Source organism: Schistocerca nitens, chromosome 1, assembly GCF_023898315.1.
Source record: "Schistocerca nitens isolate TAMUIC-IGC-003100 chromosome 1, iqSchNite1.1, whole genome shotgun sequence".
NCBI classification, from domain to species: domain Eukaryota; kingdom Metazoa; phylum Arthropoda; class Insecta; order Orthoptera; family Acrididae; genus Schistocerca; species Schistocerca nitens.
Window position 1 is genome coordinate 1,032,098,772 of NC_064614.1, and position 8,873 is coordinate 1,032,107,644.

The 8,873-nt window shown below is 41.4% G+C and overlaps 1 pseudogene; it reads left to right on the plus strand.

Annotated features, from left to right (window-relative positions):
- The first annotated feature begins 5,982 nt into the window (after positions 1–5,982).
- LOC126206419 (5S ribosomal RNA) lies at positions 5,983–6,100 on the plus strand (annotated as a pseudogene).
- Positions 6,101–8,873: the final 2,773 nt, after the last annotated feature.

An 8,873-nucleotide genomic window follows, 5' to 3' on the forward strand; every position in this document is an offset into this window, starting at 1 on the left:
CCATCACAGGCAGTTATGCTGTTAAAAATCATTGGACTGAGAAGCATTCACCGTCCACTGGACTACACAGAACATGCAGACCACTGGCCACACCACATTGGCGAGAACTTGGTTAGTTGTTCGGTTGGTGTGGGGTATAAAGGGACCAAACTACAGAGACATCAGTCACTTTTTCCTTATGCAAACAAGTCGTAAGGTAAGACAACCTGAGGAAAAAGGGATTACCGATTTAGCTACGGCAGCAATGGTAGCAGTCATGGTGTGGACCACCTCATCAATATTGCCATGCAAAGGAGATACAATGGTGGTAGCTGAGGAGAAGGCGTCCCAGTCAGCCTTAGGAAGAGGCCATCTGTGCAAGCATCAATATAAGGGATGCTGAAGTAGGGACAGGAAGAGTGGAAAGTGGCCACTATCATACAAGTCGTCATGAGCTCTCCAGTGGATAGACAGGAGGAGGTCAGGAGATCAGTGGCTGAGTATGTGTCATGTACCACAATGAAATATGTGAGGACACCTGTATTTAGGAGGCAAAGGCTGAGTTGAGTTAGTAGGTCCTCGACATCTTTACCATGGCCAGTAACCTTGGTCCCAGCCCACAAAGTGTTAAGGGTTTTAAAATCACTGAGAAGTAGAAAAGGTGGCGGGAATTGGGAAATTAGTGCAGCCATTACATGGGATGGCAAGTGACTATCTGGAGGGAGGTAGATGTTACAGATAGTAGTTTCCTGTATTATCTTCACCGTGATAGCCACAGCTTCGAAAGATATTTGAAAGGGCACAGGTTCTCTACAGACAGGGGTCAAACTTCAACTAACGGTCTCTCAGAGGCAGTACGGTTTCTGTGCTATCCCCAGTAGCCACAAAGGGCAGAGATATGCACCGGAGGAAACCAGGTTTCCTGAAACGCGACACAAAAGCACATGTAACGCTTAAGAGTTGTTGTAACTCAGCCAATAGGAGAAAAATCCGCCACAATTCCACTGGGAAATGACGTTTTCTGTCATCTGGGAAGGCATGAATGGACCAAGGAGGCAAATTACCTGTTGACACCGGTTGGGTGTTCGCATGCAGTACCATTGCATCCTAGGTGTCAGATCTAGATCCTCAGGGGATGCCAGAATTTCCACCTCGTCCTCGCATTCATAACTGTGGGGGAGTGATGTGGGGGCCACCAGAGATTCCGGCCTCCTAGCACACTTCTATTTGGATTGTTTGCCATCTCGCCGCTCCTTAGGGGCATGCTGGGAGGTATTCTCAGAAGTAGCTTCAGGGACAGAGGAAGACCATGAAGCCCTTCGACCGGCAGATAATGGCTCTTTTAGCTTTTCCCTGGTGTCCACTTGACACATGAGGGGACTTTGGCAGGCAGGAGGTGCCGGTGTAGGCCCTTGCTTCTATGGCTGGGGTGGAGGGGACTGATGTCCCCAGCGTTTACAGGGGGAGGGGTATGCTCCCAGAGTATAGGTTTTGAGAGCAAGAGAAGGAAATTTTAAAATTAAACCAATTGTAGCCCTCGGTCGCTAAAATGAAATCTTTTTGACCTACGTTTCGGCCACTTCTGAGAGTTCCTTAATCAGAAATAGAGCTGTGGTTGGATCAGACTGAGACGCCCACGTTAGCAATTGCGTTCAGATGAACGTTGTACCAAAAGTGCTATCTAGTAGCCGCAAATACCAACAGGCTACTTAACCTTCCAAATATAGACAGATGAAATGTGTAATACATGAAGTAAGAGGTAATATTTTATCTGACAGCAGTAGACATTGTAACAATTTGTCCACATAAGAGCTTAGAAGTACAGTCTGAAGGCTGAAAAACGTCATTACAGAATTACAAAAGGAGCTGAGTAACTCAGCGAATATAAAAACGGTGTAGAATGAAATTTAGTTAACATAAACCATTTAATCAACAAACAGTTATGACTCGACTTAGATAGAAGAGATATTTTGGTAACTGCACGAGTGAACACGAAATCAAATATGAAGTGACGGCTTTATACCGTTGAAGAAGCTTTTATTACATAATTGTAGCTGCTCATTAAGAATGAGACCATCAGTTAGAGATAGATGTTTAAAGATTTCTAATTCTTCGAGAACATCTAATCTTCGCACATTCTTCTCAGTGTGCAAAATACTGATGTCGTGAACAGCTTCAGGTTCGTGACCTGTAATTAGAAAGTGGTCAGGAAAAGACGAATTTTGGGTGTTAGTACCATTTTTCTTAAAAGATGTTCCGTATATCTGACTGTAGAGGCACGTGCTGTTTGTCGTATATAGTAAGAGCAGCCGGTGTTGCAGAGAATCTTACAGACAGCGGAGGTTTTCAAATGGGAACGGGTCGATTTTAAGATAGGAATTTTTTTTCAAACTGTTATTGGTTGAAAAGGCGACATTACAGTTGTATTTATTACGAAGAACGCGTCGGGTATGATAGGAGATGAGCCCCAAGAAAGGAATAGAAAAAGACTTCTTCTTTAGGCTGGACTCAATGAGGGAGGTGCTGAGTGTAGTAACTCTTTTTACAGTTTTCTTTTTAAGTATGTTATCCACTATGGCAGGTTCGTATTCGTTATTAACTGGTATCGTTTGAATTATATGAATTTCTACCTCGAATTTTTCTTGCGATTGTGGAATAGAAGTAGCTCCGTGAACAACAGTGTGAAAGTAAGTGTTCTAATGAGATTGTGGGTGCACAGCAGATGCAGGTACTATCTGATCGGTGTGTTTCTTTGCGAAAAACATTAAATAAGATTTTACTTTCATCTACTGTAAGCGTCAAAACAAGAAAATTCAGTTAACGAACCTCGTTTCGAGTTAGCTATTGAAGGATACTTTCTCGTGAAGTTCACTGAAAAGATTGAAAATACGGTCAATGCCATCAACAGGTCCTTTGTTGATGACTAGAATATCATCGACATAACTGAAATAGGAGGGAATGCCTAGCGCTGTAGCTGAGAAACAGGCGAAGAACTTTTATCGTGCAGAATTAATGAAAATGTCAGCAAGAATACCAGCTGGCGGTTTTCCCATAGTGAGACCGTCCGGATGCTGATGCAATTGTTCATAAAATTCGAAAAGTGGTATCTGACCACGACTGTAATTAGATTCATAAAGTCAGTGATTTGTTCGTCTGAAAGTTCTTTATTGAAGTGACGTAAATTTCTTCTACGACTGTAAGCGTTTCTTGTTTATATAAAGATTTTCGATGTCTAGTGAAAAGAACTTGGTATCTGGGCTGCACTCCGAATCTTCTATTTTATTGTCTAAGAAGTGGCTATTGGGAATGGAATAATTGCTCTCGAAAACGAACGATTTTTTCAGAGTTTCATGAAGAAATTTGGCTAAATCATGGTACGCGCTTTTCATACTACTAGAAATAGGGCGTTTTGGATGCCTAGGTTTGTGAAGTTTGAATTGAAAACGAAGTTTTGCGGGCTGAGGGTACATATTGATAATCAATCTCTTAGGGAAAGGCTTGATTAAACATTTTGCGTCACTAATAGCTGACCTGACCTCTTTTTTTATTTCCGGAGTCGGATCCTCATGCAGTTCCGAAATATTATTTTCGTTAACAAATTTAAGGTTATAGAAATATATTCAGAACCGTAGGCAATAACGAAAGAGCTTCCTTTGTCAGACGTAGTTGTTAAAGCGTCAGCTTCTTTGTTATCGACAGAATTAACCACTTTCCCATCGTTATGCGTAACATTTTGAAAACAGAACGTCTTTATTCTAAGAATATTAGCTACGTCAAAGGCAATTCTAGTTTGACATGATTTATCCATTTTTATACACTCAAGACCTGCTTTTATGTCGACAAGCCCCCAAACTTAATTGCATCTGCGTTAAAGGATAACGGAGAGTGGATGGAGTGATGTTGAGATGAAGTTGTAACGAGGTGTGATTTAATAGTGGACTGATAATGCATTCTAGAGAGAGAGGGAGATGTTGCTGCCGGTTATTTGACTATTTTTTTCTGTTGTTCTGTCCGTGTTCGACTCTCATAAATTGCGTGTGCTGTGTGTGACTAAGAGCACTGTCTACATGCGATACTGAACGGCAAATCTCCAAGTCATCAAAGGGCCTCCATTTCATGTGTGATGAATTATGTCCCTCCTGTTTCGACAGATTCCTCTAGACGAAAGAAGACTTACACGACGTACTACATAACTCTGCCGCATCTTGGGCATAAAATCGAGACTGCAGTTTCATAACTACGGTGATTCCAAGTTAGAGACAGATGTTTGTGAGGCACTTTGTGAGGTACTGCAATCCTCGTGTATACTTGTACTAACTCCGTTAAGGATACAGGATACTTTTCCGGCTCAGTATTATGTAAAAATCAACACCTTTCTTTCAGGCACTGTTCATAATGTATATGTTTTACAGGTTTTTTGTAGACATTAGGTAATGCAACACACTTACTAAACAAATTAGAAGTAGTTTGAATACTTTTGAACCTGCTTAGGGTTATTAAAAAAATTACAAAGAAATTTAAGCAATTTTTTTCCAAAATGCTTCCCCAAAATTGAGGTACCATTTACTCGAATGTTATATATTGGAAAGAGACCAAATTTTTACCAGGTGTGCTTGACATGATGGGTAAGGTACTAGACCTATTTAATTCCGACTATTATGTATATTAAAAGAATAAAAAATATCACATCTTACATTTTAATTTTTATAATTTTTTCCTAATATATATGTTAATTTTTGTATAATTTAGTTGATTCTATAATAAAGCTTAGGTCTACTACATACGTATGGACTACTGCAAATTGCTGAAAAAAATAGAGCACTGCTTTATAATCTTTCGGAGATATTTTTACCTGAATTCTGAAAAATACAACCTTCGGGAAATTGCGACTGAAGATATGAGTCCACTTAAACTGTGCCGCAGAACATTCCTGAAGCATAGTCTTCATCCTGCAGCATTTCTTCAACTTCAGGCTTACTCTTGACATTCCTTTTAGAACTTATTTCTTCTTTGGTAACTTGAAGAGCGAATCATTCAGTTTCATGCACCCGTTGTCTGTCAAACGCAAGGAATTGATCTTCCATGTTAGAGCCATATTTTATGCCTAAGTTTCTCAGGACTTCCAACCTTCCTATGACTCCCTCATTGAAGTGCATCTAGTACAGCAACTTTTAATGTATTTAGTCCTCCAAAAACATTCTTGGGTAATCTTTCCCATATGCAATGGTTGAAACTTTCATTTGTATTCTGAGTGCCCCACATGAAGACATTTACCAAGCAAAACGGGGTCACTCAGGTCTCTAAAAATTGGTTCCATTTCACTCACAACAGGCGCAGGAAGAGAATGCTTATGATGGTATATTTGACCACTTTCTTTTGCTTTTTGGTAACCACACCAAGAATATGCTCCTTTAGGGCAAAGTCCGTGAACAGGCTAGTCATCTGTGGACAACTTATAAAAGTAGGTGGCCCATACAGATTTTCCCATTGCTGTAACATCATTCAGAGGTGCAGTTCGTCTAATGGGCAGTCCATAACAACTCTGAAGAAGGTCTATACCAGTTTCTGTCAATCTGCTTCGGCCAGACAGAGGTTTTCCATCAGACAGAAACTTTCTTTTCATTTCTCTTAGTAGCATCCATTCTTTTTGGCACATGTCCACAACACTCCAGTTTTGTTACCGAGGTATCACCATAAACACTGAACTCATTAATTTTATTGAAAGAATTAGAGTCGTCATCGCCTAGGTACTTCGTATATCTAACATTATAAACAGGTTTCGACGTCTGAAATATTTTTAGAGCTCCATCACACACCGTACCTCCACTGTAACTATCATAATTCTTAGAACACTGATGTTGAATATGTCCTTTTAATTTGGCATATATAGGTCATTTTCCATTTGAAACTCTATGATGTATATATGTGATTAGGAAAGACTAATAAAGTCATTAAAAAGTTTCGATTTTTCCACCATTTGTAACTACCCCGTATCCTTAACAAGCCAACGACCTTGCCGCAGTGTTAACACCGTTTCCCGTCAGATCACCGAAGTTAAGCGCTGTCGGGCTGGGCTAGCACTTGGATGGGTGACCATCCGGTCTGCCGAGCGCTGTTGGCAAGCGGGATGCACTCAGACCTTGTGAGGCAGATTGAGGAGCTACTTGACTGAGAGGTAGCGACTCCGGTCTCGGAAACTGACATACGGCCGGGAGAGCGGTGTGCTCAACACATGCCACTCCATATCCGCATCCAGTGACTCCTGTGGGCTGAGGCTGACATGGCGGCCGTCGGTACCTTTCGGCCTTCATGGTCTGTTCGGGAGGAGTTGTATCCTTAACAGGACATTTTCTTGACCAATATCCTGTTTACATAATTTGTAGCGGCAAGACGTGTGATTGCACATGTCAAATACCGCTGCTATGCGCTTCTCTCTTTGTTTGGAAGAGGTATTCTCCGTTACTAATGATCATTTTATGTAGGACTGACATGAGCATAGTATAACCATGAACCGCGATAGAATGCAAAAAGTGGGTAGTGTACACCTGCGGAAAACTATATTGTGCATGGATCACACAGAATCGATGTTTTAAGGAAGTAGTTTTCTCATTTTACAGTTTCTCATCATAACGTATCGTAGACAAACCTTCAAGGGAAATGTACGTCATGCGCTAGAAATATATTTCCTATACTGGAATATTAACGGCATTGCATTCCACGTGACTAATAGGCCAGAAACTGCACCGCTTTAAAATTATAGCCTGTTTTAAGTGCAGAAGTGTGTAGCCTCAGGAGTGCATGTGCTTATGTTCTCTCTTACCAATACCCTCTTGGTGCTGATCCCAGGCACTAAAACAGTACTTTAGAATTGATAAGGTAATTTATTTTCGTAAAACGCATCAATCTCCGTCTGCCATGGTTACCGTCATGCATAAAAGCTACCCGTTTCTTCTTCCTTTTAACGTCTGTAAACCGACAATCCGTGCTAACCTCCCCGACACGAACGCATCTGGAGAAATCTTGTGCTCTTGGATGGGTACAGAACGGTAGTTATCGATTCGGCTTGCTGTATTCCTTTACAAGAAGCAGAATGTAATGGTATACTTCTGATCGACTGCAGATTAAATTAGCGACCGTGCTGAGGAAGGGTTGGTCAATGGCAATGTGAAGAGATCTTTCAGTGTCTAACTTTACCCTAACAATGCGAGGAGGCCCTGTGACTCCCACGTGAATGAGAAATATCATAAATTACTCACTATGCTTGAAGTGCTAGAAATATGTAGATTGCTGTCTGGTATACTTTGATGTATATGTCTGAGAATTAACAATGATTGGTCGTACTGCACAGTCATCCGGAGCAATTCCTTACCTATTTCCGTCAAGTGTGAGGAGCTGACAACGTAGTTGACGACTGTTCCTCGAGAATCAACGCAAGAATCTGCAAGACTGGATCCAACCCAGCTAGACACGTGACAGGAAATGGACGAGAGCTTATACTTTAATCAGTTTCTTACTCAACTGACGACTGGATTGCAGCTGGAACATGTGCCTATGGGCAACTTTGTCGTCTGGTGCGAGTTTTCTGAGAGCCGATCGAGAACTTTTGTTTTGGCTTCTGATGCAATTTATGACCTCACACAGTCTAGAGACGACAAGACAATACGTATGGCAACGGACAGGTATATTTAGCTGGGGTTACGACGTGATGTCGTTCCTGGGATAAAACCTTTTTACGTTGTCAATCGGCCAAAATCGGAAGCCGCGTTCATCAGCCTCTCGGTTCCTTCCACTTACTAGTATGCCGTTTCTCTCATTTCTACACTGACTACGTACGGCCACTGTCATCAACGAGACGTTTCAGTTATATACTCAAGGTTGTTGACACGTCTCCTCGCAGGGTCCAAGTCACGCTTATTACAGACATTTCTGAAGATACAGTTGCACTAGGCTATTTAACTACTTGGTTTTCAACGTGTGGGTGCCCGATAGGAGCGACAATCTGAGTCTTCTCTGTTCAACACAGTAGCTGCTTTAGATGGGTTCACTAATGAACGTTGCAACAGTTACGAGGTGCGGCTAGAAAAAAACCGGACTGAAGCTGGAAAAAACATTTATTTACAATTATTTACAATTTCATGTTATCTCCTTCAATGTACTCTCCTCCTCGGTCTCTACACCGCTCCATACGAATTTTCCACTGTTCATAGCAATGCTGCAGATCATTTTCGGTAAGTCCATACATTACTTCCGTCGCTTTTTCTTTTACTGCTTCAACAGTCTCAAATCTAGTTCCTTTCAAAGCTGACTTGACTTTAGGGAAAAGAAAAAAGTCACAGGGGGCCAAATCAGGTGAGTAGGGTGGATGATCTAAGATGGGAATGTTGTGTTTTGCCAAAAACGTCTTCACTGGCAACGCACTGTGAGCTGGGGCATTGTCTTGGTGAAGGATCCATGACTTTTTTCTCCACAAATCGTTCCGTTTTCTCCGTACTCGCTCACGTAGGATAGCCAGGACGCTAATGTAGTAATGCTGATTCACTGTTTGTCCCTCTGGTACCCAATCAATGTGCACAATCCCTTTGATGTCCAAAAAAAAAAAAACAATCATCATTGCCTTGAATTTCGATTTTGACATTCGTGCTTTTTTTTTGTCGTGGAGAACCAGGAGTTTTCCAATGCATCGATTGGCGTTTAGTTTCGGGATCGTAAGTAAAAAACCACGATTCATCGCAAGTAATAACATTTTGTAAGAAGGTGGGATCACTTTCAATGTTTTCCAGGATGTCAGAACAAATCATTCTTCGGCGTTCCTTCTGTTCAATTGTGAGACACTTTGGAACCATTTTTGAACACACTTTGTTCATGTTGAAACTTTCATGAAGAATCTGCCTAAC